Below are 14,746 nucleotides of genomic sequence, written 5' to 3' on the forward strand. Positions count from 1 at the left end.
AAATGTCAGTGTCTTTAGCATCCATACCAGTAAGTAACTGCTATTTACAAGTAAAGACTTGTAGTTCTTGCCTTTACTCTTACGAGTCTTTACAGTATAGTCAATTAGTCGTTAGCAGGTAATTGCCTGCAGAAAGCAGATGTGTTGGCCGTATTTTTTTACTCTGCAGCACAAGCTTTTACAGACATAGGGTTTATATGTCACTCGTCAGTCTGAAAAGCTGAAAGAAACTGTTTTACACATCATGTTCTAAGAGTTAGAATAATTGTCAGATTTTGTTACAGAAATGATATTGGCTGCTAATTACAACATTGCAATACCTTGGAAGATTTGTTTAAGATCAGCTTTAATGAGAAAATACTTTTGCTTGAAGCTCTCTTCCCCTCTCCAAGCTCAGTATTTGCTGAACGTGCCACAGCCTGCATGGTATGAATATACAGTTGTGATCAGAATAATAGCAGTGTGTTTAAAAAGACGAATAAAGCTCAATATCCTTAGAACAGCTTTTATTTCCATACACACAAATGCATTGGGAACACTGCACATTCTATTCCAAATCAAAACATGAAGAAACATTTGTAAAATTTGTGTTATTCCTTTACAGAAAGTGAAGAGAAAAAAAACAAGTGTCTGCATTCTTCTTTACAAACAAACATTCACTGTATAAATTGAAACATGTTTCACGATTTTACTTTCCTTTGAATGACTGAACTAATATTTAGTTGTATAATCAGTGTTTCTGAGAACTGCTGCACATCTGTGTTACATGGAGTCCACCAACTTCCAACAACCTGTTACATTCCACAATTCTTCTGCATTTCTTGCTTTTGCCTCAGAAACTGCATTTTTGATGTCACCCCACAAGTTTTCTATTGGATTAAGGTCCGGGGATTGGGTCACTCCATAATGTCAATCTTGTTGGTCTGGAACCAAGCTGTTGCTCATTTACTGGTGTGTTTGGGGTCGTTGTCTTGTTGAAACCCCCATTTCAAGGACATTTCCTCTTGGGCATAAGCCAACATGACCTCTTCATGTATTTTGATGTATTGAAACTGATCCATGATCCCTGGTATACACTATAACCAGCAGCACATCTGCTCCTTCCTTAAATAAGGACCTTATTTGACTCCTGTTTTTTCACAGAATGAATGAGCTCACTAATTGTACTCCACACTGCTATTATCTGGAACAAGCTATCATTATTATTATTATTATTATTATGGAACAAGCCTCAATGAATGATTCAATGACACAGAATCAGCAGCATGTCATGACTGTTGGGTCTGTTGGTTTCTATTACTCTACTACACCTACTAGTAAATTGTGTGCCACGTAGAAATCAAAAGCAGTGATTGATCAGGTTAGTGAAGTTGGACAGCTATTATTCTGAACACAACTGTACTTGTGCCGGAAAAGAGTTAATTTGGAACACGAAGTTGCACTTTGGTAGTTCTCGGTCTTACATTGTATTTGTTGAATGTCAATTTTCCTAGCGTTAAAGCATATCTCATGTACACAAAAGTTTTCTAACTCTTTGGCACTCAAGGCAGTTTGTTGTCCCGGTCTGGTTTGCACCCATAAAACTGCTTCAAGACCAAACCAAAATGTTATCATGGCTTATTACATAAATGGTAAAGGGGGGGTACACACAGCAAGGATCTCATCAGAAAATTTGAAAGGCCGCCTTTAGGGTGAAATAAATTTTTCTTTGTTTCTAATGTCTCAGGAGATGTCTTAATCCCAAAGGCGCATCTCAGGAGACATTTTAGGGCAGAGACACATGCGAAGATTCGGGGAGATTTAGTAGCCCGACGACAAATCGTCTCTTCTTTGGGCAACTAGTCACCCTGAAAAGCCTTCCCGCTGGCTAGAATCTAAATTGCCGGCGGGATGGCCCTCCGGAAAACAAGCGCTCAGAGTGTCATTACGCTGGTGATTTAGATTCTAGCCCACGGGAAGGCAGTTCGGGGAGATTAGTCACCCCAAGAAGAGGCGTTTTGTCGCTGGGCGACTAAACCACCCCAAATCTTCGCATTTGTCTCTGCCCTATATCCCAAAGCCCCATCTTAATCATCTTAATGTCAAAGCGTCATCTCAGGAGACGTCTTAATCCCAAAGCCCCATCTCAGTAGACATCTTAATCCCAAAGCCCCATCTCAGGAGACTTCTTAATCCTAAAACACCATCTCAGGAGACGTCTTAATCCTAAAACCTCATCTCAGGAGATGTCTTAATACCAAAGTCCCACATTAGATCTGTGAACGCTGAGGAGTAGCATAGGAACTACATGGTCTCCAAGATAAACCTCATTCTTCTTTCCCACCAATTGCTTGCCAAAGGCTACATTCTGATGGCTCCACCATGGTCTTTCAGACTGTAGTTCACACACCAACTTCATCTAGAAAAACTTCCTCTGTGACACCATTTTAGTTGAATAGTTTGAAACTTAAAAGGAAGTAATGTCTTTAGGGAGTTTCTAGCAGAGAAGGTTGATCAGCTATCCTCAAAATACTTGGTGGCAGCTGCACCAGCAAGAAACAAATGTGTCATAATTTGATTTGACGGGACATTGCATCGCTGCTGGTGAATAGCGTTAGTGTTTCCTTGGCCAAGGTTTTGCTGGAGCTATTATCATCATCATTTATTTATAAAGCGCTGTCAAGATACGCAGTGCTTTTATATCATCAACGGCTCAACAAAAGTCTCATTGGAGGTAAAGGAACACATGGCCTGCTCAGTGATGGGAAATGGGATTAACGCTGAGTTATGGCACCACTTGACCAGTTCAGATTTCCTATTCTCTCCTGGGACAAGATGAAGAACTTCTGTTTGGCAAAGTAAGGAAAGTGACATTTTACTATTTTCAAAGCTACCGGTAAAGCTAAATCTGTAGGGAGTAATTCCCTAAAACTTTTTATGAGGAGAGAGGGCTCACAGCTTAAAGGAGAAGGATATTCATATCCTACGAGGGTTAGGCACCCCAAGTGAATGAATTTATTTGCCTGACACCCCCTCTCATTTCATTACAAGCTCTTTGGAATGTCATTTGGTTCATCTAATTGTGACCATATAAGCAATGACATAGATAATAAGTTTGACCATTTTCCAGCTTTGTGTCCAACCCTTGCAGTCTATGGATGCTTCCTTTTGGTGCTTAAATCTTGAATTTTCAGTACGGAAAGTGAAACTGCCTGAGCCCCCATTCTTTGTTGCCTTTAAGTTTTCCAGTCTGTTTAGATGGTCATGGGGTTAGATGCTCCAAACACTTGTGTCCTGGCAACGTAAGGAAGGCAGCCGTGATTTAGGGGTGCTAAATACACGATTTTAAAATAGTTTGGGTTTCTTGAGAACAGATGAATGACGTTGAACTTCAATATGTACATGCATTCTTTTCCCAGAGGCTTCACACTAGGATCGAGGAGATCCTCTCTTTATTTGTAGGTGGGAAGATCATGGAAATTATTGGACACATTACAGGTTTCTGGTTATGCCTGTATTTCTACATGGCAAATAATTTACTAGTAGGTGTAGTAGAGTAATAGAAACCAATAGACCCAACAGTCATGATATGCTGCTGATTCTGTGTCATTGAATCATTCATTGAGGCTTGTTCCAAATAATAAAGCTTGTTCCAGATAATAGCAGTGTGGAGTCCAATTAGTGAGCTCATTCATTCTGTGAAAAAACAGGAGTCAATCCCGACCCTTATTTAAGGAGCAAATGTTGTGCTGCTGGTTATAGTGTATTTCTCTCTGATAATCGGAGTCAAATGGCTCATTCCAGATTTTGTTCAGAAGAACAGAGTACTTTGATCTCCAAATGATTGGAGAGGGGAAAACATATAGAGAAGTGCAGAAAATTATAGGCTGCTCAGCTAAAATGATCTTAAATGGCACCAAAACCTGAAAGACAGAAGAAAATGGAAAACTACCATTGCAATGGATAGAAGAATTGCCAAAGTGGCAAAGACTCCGACAATGATCAGCTCCAGGAAGATCAAAGAAGGTGAGTTTTGACCAGACTGGGGGCAGGCCACGGTGCTTTTTTTAACTTTAATACAAATTTACCAGCAGCTACACTGCTGGTAAATTTGTAATATTGGCCCCGGCCTTGGCAGGTGTTTTACCGGCTAGGCTAGTAAAATACTGGCCGGGTGGCAACCCTACCTGGGTCCCTAGTCCGACCCTGGACAAACCGCTTGAAAAGCAAGGAAGCTTTGCAAGTCTGAAGCTGCAGGCAGAATCAGTAACGGCTTCATAGAATCCAGAGAACAAAGCAACACAAATACAAAAAGTAAATTTCATCAGGCTTATCTAATTTAGAGCAAATATTTTGTACGATTTCCATTCCGTTCGTTTGCCAAAGAATATGGTGGTTTTAATTGAAACGACAGTGTGTGGTTTTCTTTCATTTTGATTAACGGGATATAAGGTCTGCCAAAATGTTATATTTATGGTTTTTGTTTGTATCTAATGCCAACCCCACACCTGACTGCAGAGACCAGAGAGCATCCATATACATAAATGTCAGAGGAAGAATTTCCATGCCCTGAGGGTATGATTATGGAACATACCAATGGCTGAATTGCTTTTCTTATAAACCCTAGCCAAGGACCAATGATAAGGTGTTAAAACTTTAAAGCAAGGAGGTTGTGGTGCTAGTGAACCTCAAACTGGGAATGTACTTGATTAAACCAATGGATAATATCATGAAATAATCTCAATAGAGCCTTGTGGAATATACCAACAGCTGAATGCAGTGGGACAACCTATTACAGGCATGGGACCTGTTATCCACAATGATCGGGACTTGATATTTTCTGGATAACAGGTCTTTCTGTAATTTGGATCTTCATACCTTAAGTCTACTAGAAAATCATATAAACATCAAATAAACCCAATAGGCTGGTTCTGCCTCCAATGAGGATTAATTATATCTCAGTTGGTATCAAGTACAAGCAACTTTTTTTTTTTTTTTTTTTACAGAGCAAAGGGAAATCATGTTTAAAAATTTGCATTATTTGGATAAAATGAAGTCTACGGGAGATGACCATTCCGTAATATTGAGCTTTCTGGATAATGGGTTTCTGGATAACAGATCCCATACCTGTATTGTCTTTCAGATAAGCCTTAACTATCACTTAAATGAAAATGTAATATAAGCTTCATCATACTGAAATAAGAAACTTTCTAAATACAAACAATGGAAAGCTCTGTACAGTTTCTGAGATAATCAAGTTTATCTTCACTATTCCTCTCTCAGCATCTGTTTCTCTTCATTATCTCTTCATTCAGCAGTTGGGTGTCAGATATTCATTGACAGTTAGATGCAATATATCTTATTTTGCCTAGAAGATGTATTAGATCATTATTATTAAAATCTACATAAAATTCTACATGCAGGATTTGTGCAAAAGGTAGTTATTTTGTTATATTTTGTTTGTACTGGAATCAGTTATTTGAGTGAGCTCTAATACATCTGCTAGGAAAGGAAGTCCCCTATAAGATATATTGGATCTAACTGTCAATGAATATCTGACACCCAACTGCTGAATGAAGAGAGAATGAAGAGAAACAGATGCTGAGAGAGGAATAGTGAATATAAACTTGATTATTTCAGAAACGCTACAGAATTTTCAATTGATTATATTGAATTTTCATTTCCGTGGTAGTTCTTTAACATTGTACCTTGATAAGGCTTACCTGAAAGACAATAAAGGTATGGGATCCATTAATTCTTCAAGGCAAAGAGGTTGTGGTGCTAGAGAACCTCAGACTGGGGACATACATGATTAAAACAATGGATAATATCATGAAATAATCTCAAGATCAGAATTAATCTGATAGTACAAGAGATACTGGTAACCATAAGCACTCACTCATGTTCCCTGTACATTTATGTATGAGGGGCCCTGGCTCTGACCACAAATGTGTCTTCTTTTCAGCCTCATCCTTCTTACCCACGTTTGTTAGGAGCTGGTATTTTAGAAAACCACCATCTGAAGGTTAAAATGAAGCTAGAGGTGGCAGATATAAGAAGAAGAGAGAAAGAAGAAGACAGGGTGCAATGAAACTTCTCTTTTTGTCCCTGAAGATCATATCAGTGTTCTTTTGGTTCCTAATGGAAGCAGCCAATGGAAGAATCTGTGAAACAATATGTATAGTATTTTTCTCTTTCGTAACTCCTCACTGATATTTTTTCTATAAAGTGAAATGTTCCTGTGTCCCACACACCTGCTTTGGGCAGCAGGACCCAGCTTGTTCTCTCCATCACCTGAAGGCTGAGAACTTCTGTACTACAGTAAATCAATTTTTTTTAAATGGATGTTAATTTGGAAACTTGTGAAGATTTCCTGCTCCCAAGTCAGGACTTCTACCCGATCCCCAGGCCAGGGAGGCACACACACACTCACTTCCCGAAAGGAACAAGAAACTTCTCCTTTGAAAAACAGCAATTTTGTGTCTTTGCTGGATTCTGCTATTAACCTACGAGCAGCTCGGCAATCTGATTGGACGGCAGAACCTGTTATTAGATAATTGAATGATGGCAAAAACATTATGTTCTGATATGAACTTTTAAAAATATCAGATAAAATTTGATTTTCCAAAGAAATTGGAAACTTGTTTAACAAACACAGCGCATAGTGCAAAATACAGTTTTCAAACAAGGTTTTTATTTGTTCCTTCCCAGGAATCCAGTGTCATTGCTGAAGATCGCTAGGTTGTGGCTGCCACAACTTGTACCAATTGCCAGTCATTTCAAATGATCAAAATATTTGACCTGCAAAACCCTATGAAGGTTCATTTAATCAAAACAGCTGCCCAACATTAAAGGAGATCTAAACCCAAATAATACATTGATTTTAAAGGGATTCTGTCATGATTTTATGGTGTCGTTTTTCTTTCTAAATGACACTGTTTACACTGCAAATAATTCACTCTACAATATAAAATTTAATTCCTGAACCAGCTAGTGGAATTTTTTTAGTCGTAATATTGGTGTGAAGGTGCATCTCAGGTCATTTTGCCTGGTCATGTGCTTTCAGAAAGAGCCAGCACTTTAGGATGGAACTGCTTTCTGGCAGGCTGTTGTTTCTCCTACTCAATGTAACTGAATGTGTCGCAATGGGACCTGGATTTTACTATTGAGTGTTGTTCTTATATCTAACAGGCAGCTGTTATCTTGTGTTAGGGAGCTGCTATCTGGTTACCTTCCCATTGTTCTGTTGTTAGGCTGCTGGGGGGGGGGGGTGATATCACTCCAACTTGCAGTATAGCAGTAAAGAGTGACTGAAGTTTATCAGAACACAAGTCACATGACTCAGGGCACCTTGGTAACTGACATATATGTCTAGCCCCATGTCAGATTTCAAAATTAAATATAAAAAAATCAGTTTGCTCTTTTTAGAAATGGATTTCAGTGCAGAATTCTGATGGAGCAGCACTATTAACTGATGTGTTTTAAAAAAAACATGTTTTCCGATGACCGGATCCCTTTAAATCCCTTACTTATTTTACAGTTTTACAATTTAGCAGTTTCTGAGATATTTGCAGTTTTATAATGCTAATACCAGGCTTTCAGCACAGCCACTCTCTTTGAAGATCAGAGTGCCAGTGACCATGTAGGTTCTCTTTTTAGTTTTAAATCTCCATTAATGGGCTTATTAAAAATAAATATATAACCATGTGGTTGCAATGTTAGTTGTAAAATGGTACACTCCCAACTTTGCTACTACCCTTTTAGTAGTATAGTGGCTAATTATGTTCCTATGGAATCATCTATTATAGGGATGGAAGACTATGTATCAGGGGCGTAACTATAGAGGAAGCAGACCCTGCGGCTGCAGGGGGGCCCAGGAGGTATAGGGGCCCCATGAGGCCCTAATTCATATACAATTTCAATAAATATTGGAGAAACAAGTCAACCTCTAAACATTTTGGGGGCCTGAAAAATAATTTGCTGTGGGGCCCAGTAATATCTAGTTACACCACTGCTATGTATGTATAGATATAATGCATTTCTTGGCTATACCTAGATATATGGGTAGAAATATATAGATGGGAAATGTAAGACATTAGGCTCTTGGTGATTACTAATAGACAGCAGTCAGCCCAATGTGAGTAATGCCAGGGCCAGACAATAAAGTTCTAACAAATGAGCTTGCCAAGAAAGCACAAGTCAGCACATTAGGCAACACTCCCCAATGACACATCCATGTTTAATATGTGATTTTGCTGCTACAGCTCACCCAGAGCCAGGCCTGGATTTGTGGAAAGGCCACCTAGGCCAGCAGGATTTTAGGGGGGCAGTGGGCCTAGGGGCGCCCCCTATGTAAATTTGGCCCTGCCCAGAGCTAGGTGTAATTCTAACAACAACAGAACAGGCTTTCCAAACCTTCTATTACCGGTGATTAAAAACTGTTGGGGAGTCAGACAAGTGTAGGGATGTGTAAAATAGCCACCCCTAATATTATGTGCAGGCAGTCCCTCAATGTTATGGACACCTATTTGGGTCCTAAAATACAGTTGGGAGGGGTACTGTTTGCTCTTTCTGCTCTAAGCTATGCCCCCTCCTACTTCTCACAGTGACCAGCAGATGGCACTGTGCTAGGATATAAAAGGCTCTGAAGCCATGCTTTCAGTGTCCATTTTGTGCTGGCTCTGACCTGAACAGGCAGGTAGAGCCCTGTGGAACCTAGACAGGTCAGGTCTAGTAAGAATAAGCTACTCACCATTATAGGTCACTTTAGGAGTGACAGACAGACAGGTTATTTAGCTGAGCAGCTCAAGGCTCCGACGAGAAGAGTCAGAGGGATTAAGATCCCGGGTACTAATAGCCCAGAAGTAGGGACTAAGTGTATAGGATCAGGGTAGATAGATTCCCCTCAGGTTCCACTTAGGGTAAAGGCTGAAAGCTGAGTGTACCTTTATTGCTGCTGAGCACGTCCTCTTGCCTGTGGCCATATGACCATATGGTGCTGTGAGTTTTGCCTATTCAATGTGATGCCAAATCCTGTCATGCTCTATTGTATACTCCACTGAGGATTGTGTATGTTCAATAAACCAGTTCATGTTTAAGTTATAAGAACCACTGGCGCCCAATTATTATACCATGAATACAGTTACAGTTGCACTACACCCTGCCTCCACACCGTTGCGAGGGCTCACTCCCTAAGATTACAGGTCTCATACGGAGCACATTTATTGGGAGTGGAGCTCAATAGTGGTGTATAACACACACAATTTACTAAAGTGCTACACAAGCAATAAAAAAAATCCTTGGGAATGTCAAATAAGGGCTGTGCTAGGCTAATTGATAGTCCCGCGTGGACTGTAAACCTGCAGGAGGCTCGGTTGGAGTAAACGTGTGTCTTTTTTCCTCCATAACTTTAACCAGGAATTTGAAAATGGGCAGTTACTGTGAGGCCACTGGGAGCAACACCAATGGGAATGTTGCTCATGAGCCACTGGTTGGGGATCATTGCTATAGTCCACCTTCACCTGCAGGTTATAACTGATATTTGTTTGTATCATTGAGAACCAGTCTGTATTTCTTTTGTTATTGGGATACTATGACTTCCAACACCCCATTGGCATGCTAAAGGCTGGGAGGTGTAGTTTGACAATAACTGTCAGTTGAAGGTTGGAGGTCATTGATTTAAGAAGTTAGTTTTTATCTCCAGATGTGGCTTTAGATTTCCCACCTTGCCCCTCTTCTCTCCAGTCCCGTTTCCTTTTATACTCGTACCTTATTTTTCGTACAGTATTGCCTCTGATCTGAGTCTGTGGTTCATTCCGCTTGCCTTGTGCCCCAGTGGCTGAGCCGGTAGCCCATTGCTTTCCAGCAAATATTAAACAGCCCTTTTAATGCTTTGTTGTTGAGTAGAAACCGTGAGCGTAAAAAATCCTTTATGGGGCTGCACCCAGTTCACACCACTGCTAAATTGACTGTTTTGTACTTTTAATTGAAAGTCATATCCGTTAACACTTTAACTGCTGGGGGGAGGCTTTTTGGGTTGAGACAGAGCCCCGTAACCATTCCCTCCCCCTTCCCCTCGTGTTCCCTCTGCCAATATTAACATTCCCAAAGAGAACAAAGCTCAGACTTGGAGAGAGTCCAAGCGAATGAAAGGAAACAGACTGGGATCTATGACATTGCTGCTGGGTTTGTAGGGAGACGAATAACCTGGGGTAAGTCTGACTCTCAAAGTGTTTTGTGTATAAATAGCAAAGGCCACACGGAGCTTTCACAACATACACAATATACTGATTTTAAAATATCTGTTGAAAACAGACCTAACAAAGCAAAGACCTAACCCCCCCCTTTAAACTTTTGCCACCAGCCCATCCCCCTTGCAAATACTTCAAGTGCTTCACTGCTGCTTTGCCAATAATATTATGCCATCTAGTGTCCACTAGGATGAACTGCATGTCATAAAAATTATATTTCTGTAAGTGATTTCTTTTTTTTAATAAATAAGAGAGTTTTTCTCTTCAGTTAAAAAGAAACCTATCCTTTTGCACTCAGGTTCAGACATGAGATCCATGAATCTGCTATATTAAAGACTATAACTACATAGAAACATTGGAGCATGTGTATAGTACATACCACTTCTGGGTCAGCTGTGCCAGTGCATAAGGAGTAAGTTTTTGGGGCAGGGCAGAAAGGTCCCGGCTACACCATATGAAACAATTGGACTGCAGAATGGTCCATCTCATCCTCTAGCTAAATCACAAAACAGGACTTGCAGCCAGTAGTGGAACAAGCCATCCTGTTCTGCCAGAGATAAGTGTGAGGAGTGAACACTGCTGCCCTCTAGTGCTGTAACTGGGAATTGCTTGCTTCTCATGTAGATGGAAGGCCTTGTAATACAACATTAAAAAGAGGACAAATGATACAAAATTGCATAAATTTAAATTTCTCATACTTATTTGCCACTTAATGCCTGCTTAGATATATGTTTTAAAAAGAAAAAACTCCAATAAAAATGATTGAAAACGTAATACAATATTAAAGGGTAAGTATATAGCATGAGGGTCAGGGTGTCCTGAGCTAGATGAACTGGGCCCAGAACTGCTGGTTGTGACCTCAATAACCATTAAAAACTTGCATAATTCAAATTGGTACTGTCTTTGCTTCGATAGGGTTGAAAATAGAAGAAAAACATAGAAATTTAGTAAAATGTTTACTTTGTTTTAAAATAGGCATGCACCTGGTCCGAACATAATTGCCCGGCTGAACCGAATCCGTGACTTTTGGTGACACAAACATGGAAATTGGTAGAATTTTCTGCATCTGCGGTTCTTTTTGACCGTTTGTTATCTTAAATTGCATAGGGTTTGGATTTGGTTTAGGATTTGACCAAATCTCAGTATAGTGGCTTTGGTGCATCTCTACTCAGCAAAAACAACAGCCGATTCACTCACTTTAAGGGCCAGATTTATCAACGGTCGAAGTGAAAATTCAAACTAAAAAAATTTGAATTTCGAGCTCATTTTTGTGTACTTCGACTAGGGAATAGTCCAAATTCTATTCGAATTTGAAAAAAATTTGAATATCAAAATTTATCTAAAACCTGCTGAATTGCTGTTTTAGCCTATGGGGACCTCCTAGAACCCAAGTGGAGTCAATTGGTGGACTTTGAAAAATGTAAGGTTTTTTTGGAAAAACTTCGATACATACCATTTGAATGCTATATTACTTTGATTCATACCATTCGAATTCGGGTGAATTCGAACTAATAAGGGCTATTCCCCTGCAAAAAAAACCTGTTTTTTTTTCACAAAATTTCGGTTGGTCTTTTTTAATTCGAATTTTGAAGTTTTTCAAATTCGAAATTCGACCCTTGATAAATCTGCCCCTAACTGTTCGATATTTTATATTGACCGAGCAATGACCGAGCAATGAAACAGGCCAAGGCGAAAAAAATAATTGCCCATGAAAGCTCCACAGAGCCCATGCACAGCTACTGGCGCCCAAATACTAGTCCATGGCTCCAAACGACAGCAGGAAAAAAATGTTCTCAAAACAAAAAACATGATTTGTTTCAAAAATTGCACTACGCACTCTATGTATGCTTGTAAATAAACCCCTAGTACGTTTTTTAGCATTAGGGTATAGTGCTCGAAAAGACATAATCTTTCCTTAATAGGAAAACCACAGCATTTTAATTCAAAATATTTTCCTATCTAGTATATTTTGAGGTTTCCCCTTAAATATCTGAATTTTAAGATGAGAAGTGTGCTTGCAGTTTATACCTGCATTGTGACCGTGCTTCTCCTGATCCTATAAATTGGCCCCACCCTATCCTATGAATTGGCTTCTACCTAGTCTATTAATTGGCTTCTACCTATTCTATGAATTGGCTCCACCCCATCCTATGGCTCCACCCTATCCTATGAAATGGCTCCTCCCTATCCTATGAATTAGCTCTACCCGATCCTATGAATTGGTTCCACTCTATCCTATGAATTGGCTTCTTCCTATCCTATGAATTGGCGTCTCTGTATACTATGAATTGACTCCACCCTATCCTATGAATTGTCTCCTCCCTATCTTATGAATTGGCTCCTCCCTATCATATGAATTGGCTCCTCCCCATTATATGCACCCTCCCACCAACTTCCACAGCTGATGGCCACTATTTCCTGAAGAAAACCACAAGAAACCCCTTGATTTAAACAGGAGCTGAAGCTTCTTTTCAAGTAGGAAACCAGAGTAAATATATTCCTCCCATACAGTTAATAATTAGATTTAGGGTGGGACTGACCCTCTAGGATACAAGGGAAAACCCCCGGGGAGCTCCGGTGATGGTGAGTTCTTGGCAACAAGGCATATGAATGTGACACTCCACCTGCTGTGTTGCCCCTAATATAATTCTCACGTTGTCCCTCCATCACAGAGTAACGATGTCCAACCTGCAGCACATACAGCTGTTGCTTGACTACACTACTACAACTCCCAACAACCCCAGCACATACTGCCAGTAAATCAGTCCTGCCCCTGGGCCTTGTATTAATATAACCCAGAGCTTGGGCTGCATCACTCAGTAGGCCGGCCAGTCTGGACACGCTATGTACCAGATGTTCTTCAGCTTTTACTTGAATTTCCATCATAAAATGTACAGACATGAGAGCAGCTTTACGAGCTCATGAGGCAGACATAGATAGACAGGATATTCCAGGTTACCTTGGAAGGAAAGCAAACTTGACAGTTTAGTCCATTCAGACAGGAAAGAGGGAGGAAAAATCCCAACCACTAGGAAAGGAGAAAAGAAAATAAGGTTTGCGTGAAAGATACGGAGAAGATACTGATTTTATCAGTGGCGTAACTAGATGTTGCTGGGCCCCACAGCAAATTCATTTTAGGGCCCCCAACATATCCAGTGTTTGTCCTGTTTTACCAATATATGTTCAAATTGCTCATCAATGAGAGCCTCATGGGGCCCCCTGTACCTCCTGGGCCCCCCTGCAGCCGCAGGGTCTGCTTCCTCTGTAGTTACGCCCCTGAAGGCAATGTACTATTTGTTCTTCTAGATAGGGAGCTATTTTGGCCTCCGGCTGATATCAGCTGAATGATGCAGAGTATGAGAAAGTCTATTGGGGGAGATGCCTTGACCGTGACCGACTGCTAATGGGGGAAATGTACAGACTGTCTAATCCTTCTCCCTTGCTCCCGTCCTCACATCTCTGCTCTATTGCAACAGCTAAGCACTCATTTAACTATTTAATCCATCTGTAGATTTCTCCAAGATAAAATTTAAAGATGCGATCTCTAACCAGTGACTCACAAGCAACATGTTGCTCACCAACCCCTTGGCTGTTGCTTTCAGTGGCCTCAAACAGGTGCTTATTTTTGAATTCCAGGCTTGGAGCCAAGTTTTAGTTGCATAAAAAACAGCGGTACTGCCAAATAGAGTTTCTTGTAGGCTGCCAGTCTACACAGGGGCTACCAAACTGCCACTCACAGCCTTATTTGACACCCCAGGTGCTCCCCATCTCTTTTAACATATGAATGTGGCTCATGGGTAAAAAAAATTGGGGACCCCTGTTTTAACGGCATTCAGGTTTAGCCAAGATTGAGACCGTTGGGTTAGTAACAGACAACCTGCAACCTGCTTAATTTAAGGAGAACTGCCACGAGATACAGTCAATGCACAAGAAAAAAAAAATGAGAAACAAAAACTAGAATGTTCCTCAGACTTTGATTAAAGTGCCCTTAAAGGGGAATACATCCACCCTGTGCCTTTTACTTAAAATGAAGAGTATCTCAGAGGGGTTGGAGGCACCATCTCTGGTTGCTTGATATGCTTCTCCAGATCTTCCAGATGAGTTTTGCACAATATGACTTCCATATTCTATATTGAGCAACGGGCCATTCTGCCATGCCAAATAACTGCCAGCTTCGCTTTCTTTCATGAGGAGCCAGTTAGAGTGAAAGGGAGGCCAGCAGATGGCTGGTTTGGGTTGTTCTAGGTTGAAATTCATGATGGTAAAGTGATTAGCATCACTACTGTGGTCTATGGTGTTATTAACATCATGGCACAGTCTATGGAAAGAATGCATGGTCTACTCATTTTAAGTGACTTTTCTCATGTGATTTGATATTTCTCCTATATTTTTGGGTGTCTATGGCAGGGCAATTAGACTGTAAGCTCCACTAGGCCAGGGTAAGATTGAAATCACTGAGTGCCATTCTGTATACTATGTTGAAGTTATATAAATGATATTAATATAGTTGAAGTGAT

The 14,746-nt window shown here is 40.3% G+C and overlaps 1 protein-coding gene across 1 annotated transcript in view; it reads left to right on the forward strand.

Annotated features, from left to right (window-relative positions):
* Positions 1-10,165: 10,165 nt before the first annotated feature.
* Positions 10,166-14,746, forward strand: part of birc2.S (baculoviral IAP repeat containing 2 S homeolog) — a 42,010-nt gene continuing 37,429 nt past the window's right edge. Inside the window, exon 1 of the mRNA XM_041582906.1 lies at positions 10,166-10,190. The gene's annotated coding sequence lies outside the window, so the exon portion shown is untranslated. The remainder of the gene's footprint in view (positions 10,191-14,746) is intronic.

This window comes from Xenopus laevis, chromosome 2S (genome assembly GCF_017654675.1).
Source record: "Xenopus laevis strain J_2021 chromosome 2S, Xenopus_laevis_v10.1, whole genome shotgun sequence".
In the NCBI taxonomy this organism is placed as follows: Eukaryota; Metazoa; Chordata; class Amphibia; order Anura; family Pipidae; genus Xenopus; species Xenopus laevis.